This window comes from Arachis hypogaea, chromosome 14 (genome assembly GCF_003086295.3).
Source record: "Arachis hypogaea cultivar Tifrunner chromosome 14, arahy.Tifrunner.gnm2.J5K5, whole genome shotgun sequence".
NCBI lineage: Eukaryota > Viridiplantae > Streptophyta > Magnoliopsida > Fabales > Fabaceae > Arachis > Arachis hypogaea.
In genome coordinates, this window is record NC_092049.1 from 32,574,989 (window position 1) to 32,596,067 (window position 21,079).

Genomic DNA, 21,079 nt, shown 5'->3' on the forward strand with positions numbered 1-21,079 from the left:
TTGGGCGTTGAATGCCCTTGCTGTCCACCCTGACTGGTGTTAAACACCGGTCCCTCTAGCATTCTGGGCGTTGAACGCCATCAGGGATGTCCTTGCTGGCGTTCAATGCTAGCTTCCCTGGGCTGGTGGGCATTGAACGCCCAGTGAAGGCTTCTTCATTGGCATTCAATGCCTTTCTATTCTCCACCAATTCGGCCTTAACCTCCATGGTTATGGCCTTGCACTCTTCTCTAGGATTAACCTCAGTATTATTGGGAAGAGTGTCTTGAGGGATCTCAAGGATCTTCTTGCTCAGTTGACCAACTTGTACCTCCAAATTTCTAATGGAGGACCTTGTTTTATTACTGAAACTGTGGGTGGTCTTAGTGAGACTGGAGACTAGAGTGGCTAAGTCAGAGAGGCTTTTCTTAGAGGTCTCCATATTCCCTTGAGAAGATAGGAATGGTGGCCTGTTTTTGAACCTATTCTGGTTCCTACCACCTTGATCGAAACCTTGCTGAGGTTTCTATTGGTCCTTCCATGAGAGGTTAGGATGATTCCTCTATGAAGGGTTGTAAGTGTTTCCATAGGCTTCTCCCATGTAATTCACCTCCTCCATGGTGGCTTGATCAGGATCATAGGCTTCTTCTTCAAGAGAAACTTCCTGATTACTACCAGGTGCAGTGTGTATCCCAATGAGATGTTGAGAGATCATGTTGACCTGTTGGGTCAAGATCTAAATCTGAGCCAGGATGGCATTCAGAGTCTCAACTTCATGAACTCCTTTCTTCAGAGAGATTCCATGTTTACAGGATTTCTTTCAGAGGTGTACATGAATTGGTTGTGTGCAACCATCTCAATGAGCTCTCTTGCTTCTGTAGGTGATTTCTTCAATTGGAGAGATCCACCTGCAGAGTTATCCAATGAAATTTTGGACATCTCAGATAAGCCATCATAGAACATGCCTATGAGGGACCATTCTGAGAGCATGCCAGGAGGACATCTCCTGATCAGTTGCTTGTATCTTTCCCAAGCTTCATAGAGGGATTCACCTTCTCTTTGTCTGAAAGTTTGAACTTCCACTCTAATCTTGCTCATCCTTTGAGGAGGAAAGAACTTAGCCAGAAAAGTATTACAAGCTTTTTCCAAGAGTCAAGACTCTCTCTTGGTTGGGCATCCAACCAAAACTTAGCTCTGTCTCTTAGAGCAAAGGGAAAAAGCATCAGCTTGTAGACTTTAGGATCAACTCCATTAGTCTTTACAATATCACATATCTGTAAAAATTTTGCTAAGAACTGATGAGAATCTTCCAGTGAAAGTCCATGAAATTTGCAATTCTGCTGCAGAAGAGAGATTAACTAAGGCTTAAGCTCAAAATTATTAGCTCCAATGGCAGGTACAACAATGCTTCTGCCATAAAAGTCAGAGGTAGGCATGGTGAAGTCACCAAGGACCTTTCTAGGCTCCTCTTGTGGTTCGGCCATATCCTCCAATTCTTGTTCAAAACTTTCTGAAAGGTCTCTTCCGAAGTTTTGTGCTTTAGCTAGTTGTAAACGCCTCCTCAGAGTCTTCTCAGGTTCAAGATCAGGAGTCAAGAGGGGTTCTTTATCCCTGTTCCTGATCATAAATAAGAAGCCAAAAAAATAGAAAGGAAGAAAGTTCTTTATGCCAATTGGCAAGAAGCTCCTCCTTAAAGTCAGAAGTAGAGAAAGAAGAAGAAGATAAAAAATTAAAAATAAAAACAAAAATAAATAAAATAAGTAGAGAAAAAATTACCTTGGAAATAATGAATAAGAGTAAATAAAAAGAAGTGAAGATGGAAAGGGGATCACAAGAGAGCTTTGTGTGCCAATTGGCAACAAGCTCCAAGTGAGATACAAAGAAAAAAGGAATCCAGATAAAGAAGGTGAGCTAGAGCTAGGGCAGGAAGTAGAGTTTAATGAATATGGATGAGAAGAGAAGATGTATAAATAGAAAAATAAAATAGGAATTAAAATATTTTTATTTTTATTTATTTTATTAATTAATTTTTGAAAATTAAGTTGTTAATTTGAAAAAAATTTAAATGTTAATTGTTGAATTTTTGAAAATAGAAAAGAGAGAAATTTTTGAAAATTAAGAAGAGAAGAGAGTTAGTTAGGTAATTTTGAAAAAGAAGAGAGAGAAAGAGGAGAAGTATTTTCAAAAATTAATGTAGAGGAGAGTTAGTTAGGTGGTTTTGAAAAAGAAGAGAGAGAAAATAAGAAGTAGTTTTCGAAAATTTTGAGAAGAGAGAGTTAGTTAGGTGGTTTTGAAAAAGAAGAGAGAGAAGAAGAGAAGTAATTTTCGAAATTTAAGGAAGAGATGAGTTAGTTAGGAAGTTTTGAAAAAGATGAGAGAGAAGATAAGATATTAATTAAGAAAAGATGAAAATAAAAATAAAAGATGAGATAAGAAAAGATTTGAATTTTTTTAAAAATAAGATAAGATAAGAAAAGATTTGAAATTGAAATTTGAAATTTTAGAAAAAGATAAGATAAGATTTTTAAAAAAGTTTTGAAAAAGAGAAACAAAAAGATAAGATTAGAAAATTGATTTTGAAAAAGATTTAATTTTTTTTAAAAATTTTGAGATTTGAAAAAGATAAGATGAGATTTTTGAATTTTGAAAAAGATATGATGTGATAAAATTTTGATTTTTGAAAACTTGACAACTAAGATATGATAAGATAAAATTTTAAAATCAAAATCTGAATTTTATTTAAAAAATTCGAAAATTAAGGTGAAAATTAGTTAGAAAAGATATTTTTTTGATTTTTTTGAATTTTATGATGAAAGAGAAAAACACAAAAAAAAACACAAGGCTTAAAATTTTTAGATCCAGAGCCCCTTTATTTTCAAAAATTTGGAGGGAAATACTAAGGGACACCAAACTTAAAAATTTTAAGTTCAAGAGACATACAAGACTCAAGAACACTTTGAAGACGAACAAGAACACAAAGAACAAAATTTAAAGACTCAAAGAACACAAGAACATAAAAAGAACACTAAACTTAAAATTTTTAGAAAACCAAAACCAAATTTTCAAAAATTGCAAGAAAAATAAAAAGAAAACAGCAAACTTAAAGACTTGACACAAGATTAAACAAAGAAAAGTTATTTTTGAAAATTTTTAGAAAGAAAGATTCAAAGGAGCAACTATTTCCAAGAACATAGACACATTCAAAAAATGCATGGATTAAACAAAGAAAAGAAAAATATTTTTGAAAAAGTTTTTAGAATTTTCGAAAATTTTGAAGAAGAAGAAAATAAAAATAAAAGACTAAAAACAAGAACAAATATCAAAGAAAGAAAAGAAAAATATTTTTCAAAAAGTTTTTGAAATTTTTGAAAATTATGAAGAAGAACAAAAATTAAAGACTTAATTAAAATAATGTAAAATAAACTTACCTGATCTAAGGAGCAAAATCATCCTGCAGTTCGTCCAAACTCAACAATCTCCGGCAACAGCGTTAAAAACTTGGTGCGCGTGTACGCAAAACCCATACTATTTTGTACAACAGAAGCAGTACCAGCATGTGCATTGGGTCATCCAAGTAATATTTGAGCGAGTCAGGATCGATCCCACGAGGATTGTGGCTTGAAGCATGCTATCGTTGTCTTGCAGGTCTTAGTCAGGCGGAATCAGAAGGTTTTATGTTGGATAAACTTTGAATAATTATATGTCATAAATGCTTAGATATTAAGAAGTTAACTACTAGGAATTATATGTTGGGAATAGAAATACTAATAGAGTTGAGAGTTGGAGTTGCTTTGTCTTTCTGAAGTAACTCTGGTACTATTATCTTCTTTGCTTGTGAATGATCTTCTTCTATGGCAAGCTGTAAGTGATCAAAGCTACGCCAATGGTCCTTCATCTCCTCTGCTACAGGTTGAACGCCATTGCCCGTGGTCATTCAATCTAACGGAGGGTGAAGCTCTTAGCAAATCGTTCTCTTGGCGATCCTACTCAAAGCGCTACAGACAAGGTCGAATCTTACGGATCAGAAAACCCTGCTTCTATGGATTCTAGCCTATACCACGGAGACCCTAATCTCCCCAGAGATCGGCTGAACTGGTGTCTCGAGAAGTTCCCAACGAAATCGTGGATTAACCGTCTGAGAGATGTATAAACATAGCTGTTGGTTCGTGCTTTCCAGCCAAGTATTCACACGAACCCAAGTAGACATAGGTGTTTGTCAGGCACGTTCGTCTTAATGTGATGAATAGAGTCATGACGGGTGGAAAAATGTCGGTTAAGAAATTCTTATAAAAACAGCGTTGCAAGTATAGCTCCTAATCGATGAAATTCCCACTATCAATTTAAAAGATGTCACAATTAAGAATAATAACTGGGAGTAGAATTCCCAGGTCATTTCCCAAAGAGTTGACACAGATGTGTAAATTATTGATCAGGAATTTTCTGAGAAATTTTAGAATTAGAAGCGAAAAAATAAATGGTGATCAATTAAAGCAACAAATAATGACAAGAGGTATTAGATATTTGAAATAAAAGACCTTGGCTAGGAGAAGATTAATCGGAGTTTCTATCCTTGTTGAATTTTCCAAGTATAATAGTAAAAGTTATTGCTTCCACTCAGTTATCCTCTTGCAGTTACAATGGAAGGTCAAGTGGGTAACACTAACTCTGGTTCAGAAGTCCTAATCACTTCACAGGGAAGGATTAGAATTAGTGAAGATTGAGTTAGCCAGCAATTTCCAATTACAAATTAACACTTGAGTATTCCAACTCAAGGATTTCCAATTAATCAACTCCAAAGCCAAGTTGGGAGCTCTACTCCATTAACATGAGTGCCATTTTCACAAACATGTAAAGGGAGTAGATAGGAGACATGGTAATTGAAATTAAATTAATAAAAGCAAATTTGTAGCTGATGAATTGATTGAAAGGAATCAAACAAGTAATGAAATTAAATATAAAAAATAGTTCTTTGCATTAATAAATCCAAAATTAACAATATCCAAATATGACTACGAGCAATTAAATGGAAAACAAAAGAGTAGAGTGATAGAAAAGCAAACTATGATGATGATAACTCCACTTGAAGGTAGTAGCAACTCTCTCAATATCCAAATTGAAGCTAAAAACTAATAATGCTAAGAACCCTAAGAAAAGTAGTGTTTTTTTCTCTAGAATTCAAAAACTTAACAAAACTAAAGTGAAAGTAAAAGTGAAGTATGTCTCTAGTCTCTGCTACACCTCTGTCCCTAGTCTGTGTTTCTGGGCTTGAAACTGAGTCCAAAATCAGCCCAAAATCGCCCCCTGCGAGTTCTAATTAATGCAGCACGTCGCTCTGTCACGCGTACACGTCGCTCTGTCACGCGTACGCGTCGCTGGTCTGCTACACTTGTCACGCGTATGCGTCAGTCACGTGTACGCGTCGCCGTGTGACTTCGCTGGTCATGCGTACGCATCAGTTACACGTACGCGTCGCTGTGAAATGCTCCAAGTCACGCGCATGCGTCAGCCATGCGTGCGGGTCGCTCCTCGCTGCTCAACTCCTTAGTTTCTTGTCTTTCTTCCACTTTAACATGCTTTCTCTTCCTCCTTTGAGCCATTCATGCCCTGTAACCTTAAAACACTTAACAAACGCATCACGTCATCGAATAGTAATAAAGGAGAAATAAAAATTGACAATTTAAAGGCTTAGAAAGCAAGTTTTCAATCATGGAACAAAATTAGGAAGGATTTGTAAAACCATGCAGTTTGTATGAATAAGTGTGGATATAATTAATAAAATACACTCAATTTAGCACAAGATAAACCGTAAAATAGTGGTTTATCAAGCCAATTTGTCAGATCGTCCTGTTTACCACGATGAAGGTTGAAATATACATCTTAGAGATAGATCAGACACAGATCGAAGAAGAAGAAATAGTACTTTTATTAATTCATAGGACTCAGCAGGGCTCCTCCCCTCAACCTAGGAGGTTTAGAAACTCATACTGAATTAAAAACGATGGTGAAAATGAAAATATGGCAGACCTCCCTCCATGGGAGGTGTATGATCTTAAAAAGTGTATTACGTGAATTACATGAATAAGATCCCTTAAATACTAAACAAATGACTAGTAAGGGTAAAACAGTCTATTTAGTGCTAAAATCCACTTCTGAGGCTCACTTGGTGAGTGTTTGGGCTAAGCTTTAATGACATCCATGTGCTATGAGGCTCCTTGGGCATGGAATGCCAGCTAGGAGGTCCTATCTGGGCCTTTGGACGTTGGGCTCTGCTCTTTGGGCGCTGAACGCCTGGAAGGGGGCAGGAAGCTGGCGTTAGACGCGAGTTTTGGGCCTTCTAATTCGAAGTAAAGTATGGACTATTATATATTTCTGGAAAGCTTTGGAAGTTAGCTTTCCATAGCCGTTCAGAGAACTCCATTTGGACTTCTGTAACTCTAGAAAAGACCTTCCGAATACAAGAAGGTCAGATCTAGACAGCATCTGCAGTGCTTTCTCTGTCTCTGAATCAGACTTCTACTCCAACTCCTCAATTTCAGCTAGAAAATACCTGAAATTGTCCAAAAACACAAAAACTCATAGTAGAATAAAATGTGATTTTAACACTAAAACCTATAAAAACTTAATAAAACTAAATAGAAACTACTAAAAACTATATGAAAGTGATGCCAAAAAGCGTATAAAATATCTGCTCATCAAACACAAACCTCATCATTCAAACTTGTAGATTCTATTGAATCAAAAGTTATAATCAAAACCCTAAGATAACAATAACCAAAAATGGCGCGAAGCAAAGCATAGGGAAGCGTGGAGAAGAGAAGAAAGCGAGGAGTGAGGTTGGCGCAATCGAAGAGAAGTAAGGAGTGAGGTTGGCGCGATCTAAGAGAAGAGAAGAGAAGTGAGGTGCATGCAATGGAACCCTCTCTGCGAGAAGAGAAGAAATCGCGAGAGATTTTGGCGCGATAAAGAAACACCCACTCCCAACGCGTTGTATTAGCTTCCTTATACGTAACAGTATTTTCTACTGTATTTTAGTGAGAGTGGCTGAATTGGTGGCTAAAAAGTAGTGTACAAATAGCATTTTTCATATATTTGTTATGGATCCCTTAAACTATAACTATAATTTAAAATTGGTTTAATTACTCTGTTGGTCCCTATAGTTTCACGAAATTTTCAATTAGGTCCCTATACTTTTTTTCCTTTCAATTGGGTCCCTATACATTAATTTTTTTTCAATTTAGTCCTTATTAACGTTAAATGTTAAAAAAATGTTAGTGAATTGTAAAATTACTTGTATACCCTTAGGGACCCAATTGAAAAGAAAAAATGTATAGGGCCCTAATTGAAAATTTGATAAAACTATAAACATTCAATGAAAGATATTCCTATAATCCCTATTCAATGATTCTACAACAAAAAAGATATTCCTATAATCCTTTTTATTTTGTCACTATCATTCTTTTGCTTATTTATATATAAATTATACCAAAAATACCTTCTCTTTTTTTTTAACTTTCAAAATATCTTATCTTAAGAACAACTAAAAAAAAGGATTGAATAAAATGAAACAGAAATAATAATAATAAATATATATAAAATAAATTGTCAAAATTATCCCCAAAAATATAACAAATCAAATTTTAAATACAACAAGATAAAGAATTTATTAAAATAAAGGAACCAAGAGAAGAAAGTATTACTGTTTGTTTGCATTTTTTTTTTCAACAAATTAGGTACTGAATTCTAACACAACATCTAAACCACCACAAATAACTTTTTTGCTCTTTCTTTTTTGGACCCTTAAAGTAATCTCTCTGTATGAACAATGTATATATTTCAGAAGAGAAAACACACATCAAATCCGTAAAATCTCATATAATGAAACCATTTGGCCGTGAGTTCTCTAGCTGGTAACATTTTTTGTACATTGAAGCTTCAGGCACAAACCTTGAGATATGGAAATTTGGACAAGGTTAACACCCCTTCTGAACTATGTGCGCCAGAAACAATGAAGAACTCATCACAGTGTCTAACTCTCTTTCTAGAACATATTTACACGGAAGAACCATGGTAGAACAAAAGCTATGACCAAGCATGCCATCAAAAAGTTACAGAATGGCTGTCCACGCTAGCATCTTCCAAAGAAGCTGGTTGAGGTACTATTACCACCGTCGATGAACCTACTTTCGTTCCACTCTTCCATAAATAAATGATTGATAACCTGTGATTCTGAAACATTTTTTGCAGTCTCACCACATATTTCACACAACCTGTGATTGTGAAAAGGTTAATAACTTTAACAACATACTCGGCATTCAACAATGAGCAGTTCATGCAGGAGATACATAGTTATGAATTAATTCTTTTGGGGTGATGAAAGTGTAAATTTAATTTCCTATTTCATTCCCCATATATCATCTGAACAGAGGGGAAAAAGGGTTTTCAAAGATACTTTATGAACACACCTACCACATATTATTCGTTGAAACAAGATATTACCAGTGCACACACATACAGCAAGAAGAATGCAGGAGTGAGTGCTTCTTTTCAAAGGCATAATCAGAACTCATAATCAATTCAACTCATAATCAATTACACTCATAATTAATTAATAATAGATAAAATACATAATCAGAACTCGTAATCAATTCAACTCTCTCAAAGGCATTTAACCAAACACCTTATCTCCAATCTCACCTCTTTTCTTATTTCTAACATAATCAATTAATTACAGATAAAATACATAATCAGAACTCATAATCAAAATTTTTTAACACAATCAAAATTAATTTTAGCAAACTAAGCTTCACAACTAGATCAATTGGTTCTTCTTATCATTCAGGATGCTGGTTACCTAATCAAATAAAGTCAAAAATTACATACAAGCAGCAATAAAAAATAAGCATAAGAAAAATTAGAGGTATTTAACAATCAAGATTTCTCAACATTGTACCTGAAAAATTTGAATCGGAAGAGGATGCTGTTTGACTACTAGTTGTTTTAAGCATAACATTTCTCCCGTTCTTAGTGTAGTGGGAAGGAGACATTATTGAGAAGAATTATTACCCAATGCTAACAGAAATCCACATGTTCATTCTACTCCCGATCTTTGCAATTCAAACAAATGAAAGCCATCTGACTAGTTTCCTTCCCACATGCCACCTGGTTCATCTCCTCCGATCAAACAGTTGAAAAACTAAAACAAAATTCAATCATCACCTATTGTTGCAGAACTAGTCCAGACAGCAAAACAGAGTCGAGGAGCGGCAATTCGAGACAAGGCACCTGAGGCGCGGTGAGGCAAGGCGGGACGAGGGATGCAATAGGCAAGGCGGACGAGCGGAGCAGAACAGAGCACCTGTGGGCGACGCAGAGGGACGACGACCACCCAGCGACGGACGACGACGACGCCATGGAAGACGGCAGCAGAGTGCGAACGGAGGAGAAATCCAATTGGGAACTTAGGAGAATAACTTAGGCGTAGTTAGAGTTCTCTGATTTTGGGGGACAAAATATAAAGGGTATTTTTGGTATTTCAAAAAATAGAGATGTTTTTAATTAGGTTTTTTAACTAAATTATGAGAATATTCGATTTTTTGATGGAATATTCTATTATTTCAAACGGTTTTATGACGGTAGGGACTAAATTGAAAAAAAAAATTAACGTATAGGGACCCAATTGAAAGGAAAAAAAGCATAAGGACCTAATTGAAAATTTCGCGAAACTATAGGGACCAACGGAGTAATTAAACCTTTAAAATTCAAGTAGATAGAGTTACTAATAAATATAACCTAGCTGAATCAGCTAAAAGTTTGACCCTTAGTTATAAATAGCCTCCTTGTGATGTTCTATGTACAACACAATCATTAATAAAATTGTGTATTATTCTTCCTATTTTCTTTTCTCTTATCTTTTACTTTAAATTCTAATCCTTATTTTCATAAAATATTTGTAATTTTATAAAAAGAATGTATTAATTATTTAATGATTCTATTAATATGCATGTACCGTTAAATCAAAACAGCATAAGGTTAAAATGTGTTTTTATGGTATTTTTCTTTAAAATTTTATAGAATTTTAAAACTCTAAATAAAAAAGAAATATTATAACAATTATATTTTATTTTATTTTTTTAAAAAAAAAAACTTAATTAAATTATTTATTCGTATTGGCCTTACTACATGAACGTGCCGCAAACCGCGACAGCTTCTCTTTAAAGAAAAAAAAAATCTCTTAGAACATAAAATCTTCGTTTCCAGTCAAGAACAGCCGACAAACATGACACAACAATTTGGGCCATTAATGAATGTAATTATGTGATATATATTTTATGTGTATATAAAAAAATTAATAATTAAATTAATTACTAATATATAAATATAAATATATATTATTTATTTTTAATATATATTTTATATTAATAATTAATTTTTAATAACATCTATAACACATATATATATATATATATATATATATATATATATATATATATATATATATATATTTTGACAAATTAGAGATGTTAAAAATTAAATATATATAGTGACAAATTAGAGATAAAATTTTGATAATGCTTAAGAAAATTAGTCAACCGCTCAAATCCGGTCAACCATTTGGCAAAGACATCAAAATGATTCTAATATTTTAATCCTAAAAAACTGTCAAAAAATCCAAAAAAACCTACACACCTAACAACTCTTGATTGCTTTTTTTTAACTCTTTTTCGTATACCATGATCTTCTTTAGTATAGTTCTTTCCTTCAAAATTACTCTAGAAAAAATTAATAAATACTTTTTCGTCACTAAAAAAATAATTTTAATTTTAACTATATTTCTTAGATGTTAAAGTTTTATAACCATGATTTATTGCACGAAGCTTTTCTATGTAACTAATCCGAGCTAAAATAATACACAACGTAACTAATTTTAACACTGGTGTACGTAGCTATTGGTAAGTTCTTACACGAAGTAGGGTAATATTATTTTACGATATAATATTAATAATTTGACCAATGGAAAATTGATATTTCAATTTAGGTTCGACCAATTCAAAAAATAATTTTCACATACTACTTTTTTAAAAAAAAAGAAACTATTTCACATACTACTTTGGTTTATGATCATACTTCGTCGTGAAGTACAAAAACAAATAAAACTACTATATAGAACTCATTTATTTGATGTGATTCTAAAACTTTAAGAAATTAATAAAATACTAATATATTCACCTAAGTAACAATTGTTATAACTATTTTTGATTTGGTTATAAGTGTCTTTTTTTAATGAGTATTCTCTCAATTTTTTTAATTAAACTATTATAACTTTTGATTTGGTTATAAGTATTTTTTTTTTATGAAAATGAATTCTCTTAATTTTTTAATTAAAAATATAAAATATGATTTTTAACTTTATGATATTTTTTATGGTTTTTTTTTTCGTTTTATCTATGAAATGTATAATAAAAAATTACACATTTTTTTAAGTAAAAAAAAATTGAAAGAATCCAATTATCTTTTTAAGTATTCACCCATTAACTGCAATGATAGATATGTGTGTGTGTGAGAGAGGGGTAGAAATCAAAAGAGTGAACAGCCAACTCGGTCCCTGTTCTTTTTCTTGATGAATATCACGATCCTTATCCAAAAAAAAGGGACAAATCGGTCCCTATTCCATATTTCTGTGAGACGTCGCGGTCCTTCCGTCATCTCCCTTGACCAAAATAGATAGAAATTGCCTACGTGTCAGTTAACGTTGCTGATGTGGAGGTTAACACTCTGTTAAGTTCCACGTTGGCCATTAGGGAATGGACAGGGGTCGATTTGTCCCACTTTAGAAACCTAAAATTACGTTGTTTTTGGGTTTCAATCCATGTTCCATTAGGGAATGGACAGGGTCGATCTGTCCCGCTTTAGAAACCAAAACTACGTCGTTTTTAGGTTTCAATCCATGTTCCATTAGGGAATGGATAGGGGTCGATCTGTCCCGCTTTACAAACCAAAACTTTGCAAATTCACCATAATAATTTTTATTTCATTCATTATCAAAAGTATTGTTCACAACTCAACTCTAGGAAATAACAAAATTCAGCTATCAAAATTCAACACACTTGCTCTAAACAAGCTTGTAATTACAATCCCAACAAGAAATGCTAACAAATTAAACTCATACCTAATACATCTATTTTCACCCATTTTCAATCTACATTTATCTAACTGGTCTTCCAAACCAATTAATCTTTCCTCTAACTCATTAACTTTGTTATCCACCACATAACCATGGCCTTCTAATCGATTCTGCTTTTGCTTTGATGCCCCAACTGAGACAGCCTTGTTATCATCCTCAGCACATGAAGTAACATAATCATCTAACCATACAAAGAAGTTGTAATGTCATTTTTCAGTCTATGAAAATGTTTAACATTTGTTAGCATCTATAGAATAGAAATCGAAAATAAAAAATTAGCTAAACCCTAAACAACTACTTTGAAGTATGGGCAGCGAAAGAATAATCTGTCTGAATTCTTCACCATCCTTGATATGAACAAAATTGCATGAGAACCACAATAACAAATTGGGGCAACCCATTTCTTTTTTCTCGGAGCTCAAACACTTCCACTAGAATTCAAGCTCCAGCCTAAATTGCCTCTACTTCGTCGGTTTGATGATGAACAACGCTCTTCAGTACCAATCATGTTCTCTTAGGGTTTGTATTTGGGTTGGGAGAAGAGTGAGAGATTAGCTGCATAGAATCACTTTCAAACGATTTTGTTTCAGTGAAGACTAAAAATGACGTAGTTTTGGTTTTTAAAGCGGAACAGATCGACCCCTGTCCATTCCCTAATGGAACATGGATTGAAACCCAAAAACGACGTAGTTTTAGGTTTCTAAAGCGGGACAGATCGACCCCTGTCCATTCTCTAATGGCCAACGTAGAACTTAACAGAGTGTTAACCTCCACATCAGCAACATTAACTGACACATAGGCTATTTCCGTCTATTTTGGTCAGGGAAGATGACGGAAGGACCACGACGTCTCACGGAAGTATGGGACAGGGATCGATTTGTCCATTTTTTTTTTTTTTTGGACAAGGATCGCGATGTCCATCGAGAAAAAGGACAGAGACCGAATTGAGTGTTCACTCAAAATCAAAATTATACACTAATAACATATAAATAAGTCATAAAATGCTAGATTTCTTCTTTTGGGGATAAATACTATGGACTTTGCTTGGTGGCAAATGCATGTTTAAAGTTTAAACAATCATTATTTCATTATATACGATGATATATGATATGATATGATAGATATGATGCCCTCGATCGACCCCTCGTGAAGAAGAGGAGGACGCAGAGCATCACATGAGTAGGTGACAATGACATGCATAGGACTATAGGAAGGAACTCTAAGTCTCTAACTGTGCTTTCATTATCTAGCTAGTAGTATTCTATCTAGTACTATTGTACTACTAATTAATTAATAACGATGTGTTTCTCCATCCGAATGAACTCCAAGGAATAATTTTTCATTGGTAGGTAAAACAGTAGTCTTGGTTAGGAAATAACAACAACAATAGTGTACTCAAAATTTTGGATGAACTGAACTGATGTCTGATGACATCACATCCCCATCAATTATCAATAGACAAAACAAATACATGTTTGTTGGCAAGGGGCCAATATCTATGTACATACCTTGACAAATTTTGAATCGATAACGTAAAAAAACAATATTTAAAATTACTTTATATAATATAATATTTTTAATTTTATATATATGACATTAGTAATTATATATTTATTATATTTAAAATTATATAATTATTTTAATAATAATTAATAAATATTAAATAAAATAACTTTAGACTATTTAAATTATTTTTTAAACATTATTGTTTTAAATAATGGAGTCGGAATAATCCAATTGATGAACCGTACCATAATATTTCATAATGAGTAGCGGCTTAAAAGTAATAACTTTTGGACATTGATGAGCATTTAGTCTAACAAGCTAATAAGTGGTGTTATAAATAATGTCATAGATTTGATTTCAAGGTAATGCACAGAATTTGTTTCTTGGTGCTAAATCTTAATTAAGGTCTGAGTCAATAATGTTAAGAACAAGAGCAATAACATAAATTTGATGCCATCTTTAATTTATTGCACTCTATCATCATCTATATACACTTTTGTTTATCAATAAGATTGTTTTGTGTATTCGACGACCTAATTAATTAATAATACAATAATATGATAATAAGAAAAATAGTACACACCTAGCTAGCTAGCTACCTAAGCCAAGTCTTATGAATATGCATGGTCCATCCTAAACCCTCAACACACACTACTGTTGTTCCACATGCATGGACATGGTGATATGGTGGTCTCTGTTACTGTCTTATATGTATGCAATGCAAGAATACAACTAATTATAGCTAGGCAACAAGCCAGTACGAGTAGTAGTTCAAACTTTTCTCATTAGTACGAAAAAGTGGCATATAGCTAGAGAATCTGGCTCACATAATTCCAATGGTTACATACAAGACACATTCGCTTGAAATTAGATCTAAGCTCAAATATGAGGATGGTTCTGAAAATCAGATCGGACCGATCGGTCGAACCAATCCAATCGAAAATTGGCAAGGATAATGGTTTGGTTTCATGACTAAGACCGCCAATTAAAAAACTGTCCAAAGATCACCGAATTGGTCGGGAATCAATTAGTTGGATCGGACTGAGAATCGGTTAGTTCTTTCTGAACAACGACGTTTTGTTTGATTTAAAAAAAGAAACCCATGCATATGAGTCATGCCCCCTTCCCCCAACCCCCTTCGCGTCTTTCGGTGTGTGAGTGTATCACTCAACATTCAACAAAATCAAAATCCTTCTTTAAAGTTCAAAAAGACAAAAACCCAAAACCAATTACCCTAGCTTCTTCAATGGTTCCACCACTGCCGTCCGTGATTGCCGGTGCCTCTGCGACTTCCTTCTTCGCCCTGTCCCAAACCCAAACCCTCTATTCTAGCTCCGCTCGACGTCCATCCTCCCGCGGCTTCTCTGTTTGAGATGCTCGCCGTCGTGTCGCCGTCATCTCATTGTTGTCCTGCTCTCCGTTGTGCTCCACCGCTGTCAAAGGTTAGTGATAGTGCTTACAAGATTTTTCTTTTTATACTCTGTTCTGATTACAAGGATTGTGAAACCTAGTTAAATAACAAATAATTAAGTGATAAATTAAATTAATTATGAACATAAACGGTTAAGAATTTAAAAATTTATAATTGAAAAAAATAAAAATATTTAAAATACGAATTAAAACACTAATCTTAAAGATTTTGTCCCAACAAGCTAAAACAATTTAACCGGACCTATGTTGAACCCAAGCCCACATACATAACTCTCATAACTTAGCAAAGATTTAGCATTTCCCCCTTTTTTTCATTGAGTTCCATGGAGAAGAGAAGAAGAGGGAAGAACATGCCCTAAGTGTACTATTCACCCACATACAAAAATTTTCATAACTTTTAAACCGTAGCTCCGATTGAAGACCCGTTTGCGGTTACGCGCCGCACTCGTTGTACTCTTCAATTCTATCTAACCATTGTGGTAAGGAACTCGAAATTCTTGCCCCATTTTCTATTTCTCTTCAATTTCACATTTTTGGTTTTGTTATTGAGGAAATTTCGATTTTTCAATGCTTAGGGGAGGCTCAATCTTGAGTTCTAGTGGATTTTTGACCCAAGGCTACAAGAAATAAGTTAAGAAAACCTTTCTCCTATGTGAAAATCTTGTGATTAGATGGAATAGAGCTTGTCTGGATTGAATTTGGGATGAAATGGAACTAGCTAGGTGAATTTTGGTGCGGGATTGAATTCAAGGATCGCTTTGATGTGGAATTGGTGGAGCTTGAACCGGTGAACATTGGATTTGCCGGAGAAGAGTTTTTCTGAGGTTGAGACCACCGTCAATGAAGGTACGAATTTTAATTTCGAATAGACATTGTGTAACACTATGTGAAAATCTAGGTTAATTGTCCTAGGATAGCATTGACTGTTGTGTGTGTTGATGATGAATTGTGATTTAGTATGATTATGTGAATTGGGTGTTTGGTGAGTGCTATATGATAGGAGATAGAAATTGGATATGAATATTATGGTATAGTATTATATTGATTGATGTGAAATTGGGTTGGAGACCGTGATAGGATGAGGTATCCCCTATGAGGTAAGCTATGATAAGTTGCAAAATTTTCATGTAGAGATTGATTATAGAATGATATGGTTTGGTTGAGCAATTACATTGTTGATATTGGTTTGTTGATGAAAACTTGGAAAGTTGGATAATTGTGTTGAAACTTGTTTGATTAGGTGTTGAATGGATAGAACTTGCTAAATGAATGTTGAGATGCTTAGAAATGGTTTGGAATGATTGGAAAATAAATTGGAAGGAGAACTGGTAAAAAGACAATTGGGTAATTTTGGTAAAAATAGAATTTTGACCAACTTCGATGGGTCATACTTGGCGCTCGAAGTTTGGATTTAGGTGAAATTTATTTTGAATTAAAATTTGGGAAGAGAACTTTAAAAATGTATAAGAATGGGTGAAAACTAAATTTTGTAGCAAAAGTTATGCATGTTTAAAAATTTGGTGTCAAGAACTCAATTCTATAAATTTTGCAGAAAGTTGGGGCCATGTGTACGCACGACCTGTGCATACGCATGAGGTGGATTCTTGAATTGAAACCATGCGTACACATGACACCTTGTTTTTTAGAAATGATGATTTTGGACTGTTTTGCCCTCCCAGTCTGTTTATAAACCCCTCTAACCTCCGTATGGAGTAGAATAACTGATAATTAAGCTTTGAATACACTGGGAAGTGATATAATGAGATGAACTGATTAATTCCTGGATAACCACTTGATAAATTGGATGAAATTCTTGTGGGAATGGTGGTTTTATCCATCCTACGGTGAGGACAGAGGTTCCTTCCCGCTCACATTTTAAAGAAATTGGAAAAACGATACATAATTGGGGGGTTTATAAATTCAAATTGATGAAATGGGTAACTAATTGGGGTTAATAAGTTAAATTACTTATGAAATCACTAAAAGACATTAATAATGATTAATTGTGGTCTGAATGGCTGGATTGGCAAGGTCTGGGTGATATCCCACTTGTGTATTGATTGAATATTTGTAATTGGCAAGGTCTAGGTGTTATCCCGCTTGCATATTGAATTGATTTTTGCTTTAGGCACCTGTACCGGACAAGGACAGTGGTCTTATCCCGCTTGTTCCATATTTACGGTGTGACGTGGGGACAGTGATACGTAACACCCACGTTCTTTCGGATGAAAGGTGAGACGACACTCTTTATTGATGTGAGACAGCAATCTCAGTTGTTTGACACATTTATACCTCCGCGAGAAGGTGAGACGACACTTTCTGTTGAGATAATAGTATTGTGATTTATAATTCCTCCCTGGGATGCACACCAAGATACCGATCTAGGGTGTCAACCGGATTTTGTGTCGGGTTTGGCATAATAACTGACACGTGAGCTCATGACCAGTAGAACAGGCATGCATCATCTGCATATATGTAACATTGTTTGAGTATGCTAATTATATTTCGATTGTCTATGTGTTATTTCTGATTAACTTCTATTTGCCCTACTTGATGTAATTGCCTTTATTTGTGTATGAATCTCTCTACTTGTGTTTGCTTCTACTACTCAACAAATTACTGAATTTTAACCATTATGATACTGAAAAAGCTGTTGACCTGTATGGAGAAGAGTTGAAGACTTAAAACTACTGTATAGCTAAGATTTAGCTCTGTTTACCCTATTCGGTTTAGAAAGGACCCTAGACTTGAACCTTGTGAATTTGGGAGTTTAGTATTGGAATTATTACCCTACTGGGAACCTTTTAGTTCTCCCCCGTTTTGGAAATTTTCTGTTTTTCAGATACAGGACATGATGCATCTTGTCAAGCGTGTTGGATCTCTCTTCGAAGTGAAGACTCTATTTTGGATTTGCATTTTGTACTTAGTGTAGTTATATTCTCCACTTTTGAACACACTTTTGTATATCCCTCTTAAAGGTAGATTTATGGAGAAACAGGTTGTATTTTGTGTTTTTGGGATGTATTATACTTTCTAGCCGGTCTTGTCTTCGCAGGTCGAGACTAGTATTTGCTATTTATCTCCTTTTGAATTTTATATATATTTCTTTCATTTCTATATAGCTTTGACGTTTTGAGTGAGATGTGATTTCTGTTCCATTATCTTTCTTCACAGGCTCCTAGCTATATTTCTATCTTTCAGTTATATATGTATCTATTTTGCGTTTAGGCATCATAATACCTCATCACCTCTGATTTATAACTATAGCGTAAGGCTTAATGTGGTAGGATGTTACAGGGATTTTGTGTTGTTGAAATTATTGATAAAAATAGATTTGTTATGTTGTTGCTGTTTTTTAATTTTTGAGTCTATTGTTTTTGAATTTTTGTTGATAGATTTGTTGATTTCAAGGTTTAGGGTGATTATTTGTTGCTATTTTTTAATTTTGGTTGCTGATTTATTTATTGTTTGTTGAAATTATTGATAAAAATAGCTTTGTCAGGCTGCTGCTCTTTTTAATTTCTGAGTCTGTTATTTTTGAATTTTTGTTGATAGATTTGTTGATTTCAGGATTTATGGTGATTATTTTTTGCTTGTTTTTAATTTTTGTTGCTGATTTATTTGATTTTATTTATGGATGATAGTATTAATCAAGAAACCATTGCTAATAATAATGTATATGTGAATAATAATTTGTCTACCAATCCTCCTATTTCGAATGATGCTGCTAATCCTAATCCTCCTAGTTCTAACGATAGTTAGACACAAGGTTCTTCTATTTTATGGGAAAAAACATATTTAGCTTCGAAATATGTTGCTTTACAAGTAGTGAATGGAAAGCCACAATATCAATATTCATTTTGTCTACAAGTTTTTAATGGAGGCAAAATTTATAGAATGAAGAAACATTTGGCAAAGATTACTGGAGACGTGAAAAAGTATCCTAAAGTTCCGTATGATGTGGGAAAATAGATGGAAAGTTTATTGAAAGAAATTCAGAGCAACAGAAGCAAAAGAAAAGTAAGCTTTAGTGAAGATGATGGTGATGATATAGAGGATGTAATTGATGAAGCAATAGCGCAAGAAGAATAGCAACGTGCTTCGAGTCAGCAAGTCATTAGAGGCGAGCAAAAAAAGTGTTAGTTTTTAATATAATGATAACTTGTGTATTTTATTAAGTGATATTGATGTTAATTTATATCAAAGTGGTGGTGGTAATAGTGGTCTTTATGCTGCATCTCTTGATTCTTATGCTCAAGAGGGTGGATTAAAAGCGAAGATGATCCCACCGAAACAAATCTGCAACAGATTCTTGCAGATTTTTTATGATTGATGATAAATTTTATGTTGCCATTTGACATTTAGATATTTCTTTTTACTATTTAGCTTTTGAGTTCGTATTTTGATAAGATCATATGGCATTGGTTAATGACATTTCATGTATTATTTTAAATTTAGAAGATATTTTAAGATTTATATTAGACTATAATTATATTTTAGGATGTTTATTTATAACTTATTTATTATTTTATTCTAAAACTATTTTTTCAATTGAACCACAGTTGGACCGGTTGAACCAGTAAACCAGTAACTAGAGCGGTTTGATGACCAGTCTAGTTCTTAGAACCTTGAATATAAGATTATTTATTATATTCACATAATACAAGATTTAGTGAAAGATAAAGTAAGGGAACAACGTTTTTTTCTGAACAACGTAAACAATAGATTAAAAACAGAAAGTTAATTTTAATTTTAAAATCAAATTTTGAATGAATTAGGTTTAATCATCTTTTTTTTTTTGCAACCACTCTTTCGCAATCTTGTGCTACCTCCGTCGCTGCTGTATCGCGACCCCGGTGTCCTCGCACCTGCTGTCTCGTCACTTTTTTCTTATCAACTAAGTCGGATGTTCATTTTACTAAGTATGCGAATGTTCTTTTCATTCTAAAGCGGATGTTTATTTGGGTATACGATTGGTATTTTACTTTATTTACTTGATTCTGCATGCACATTCTCCGCAGAATGTTCATTTTACTATGTATGTGGATGGTTCTTTTCACTAAGATGTGGATGTTCATTATTAAACACCACTCAAAGAAAACCCCCAATTTCTTCTCCCTCCAATATATGGTTTGAAAAAAGAAACAGGTATGAACGCGATAAAAACACAGGGGACTCTCGGTGGGAGGGTGGTGGCGTAGTGACGGACCGGGTCGGGCTTGGCCGTTGAAGACACACGGCAAGGAGGACGATCTGTGCTGGTTCGAGGCTACGGCAGCGACCACACTGGGCAGGGACGCGGCGTTGAGGACGATGCATGAGGCTTTAAGACTCCCCATGCTAAAAATTGCATTCCTTATTTCATTCAGAAATCAACCCTCTGTTCATTTCTTCCGTGACCCTCAATGGAATCTTGCTTAGGATGTTGTCATACATTTGTCTTATAGTCGAAGTGAACAATGGCTCAAAATCTCTTCAATGTACCTTATTATTTCTTTCCTCTCTTCCAACCAATAACCTGCTTCATTTTTCAATCTTTAAATATGATTTCTCTCTCTTCTCTGGATGGTTGTTGCATGAAAGAAGGATGTGTTCTTATTGTCCCACTTCAACCACTTTAATCTAGATCTCTAGCCCCAAAATTTCTCCTCTTACTTCCATAATGCTGTTATTTTCGCCGTTAACACTTGTACCTGATTCTACTTCTCTTCGGTAAAATATGAATCTTGTAACTTCTTCAACTCTTCCTTCAGTCTATTTATTTCCATATCTGCCCATTTGAATGTAGGTTTACTCTACTTTTTTAGCTCTTCCTAGTGATTATTCATTCTCCTTGTTATCCTTGTCCATTCGTAATTCTGTGAGACCTCTTTTTCCCATCCCTTAACAATATTTTCACATTCTTCATGGTCAGCCCAAAATGCCTCAAATTTAAAATTCTTGCTTATCTTATATACTGGTTTTCAGTCCAAAATTAGCGGG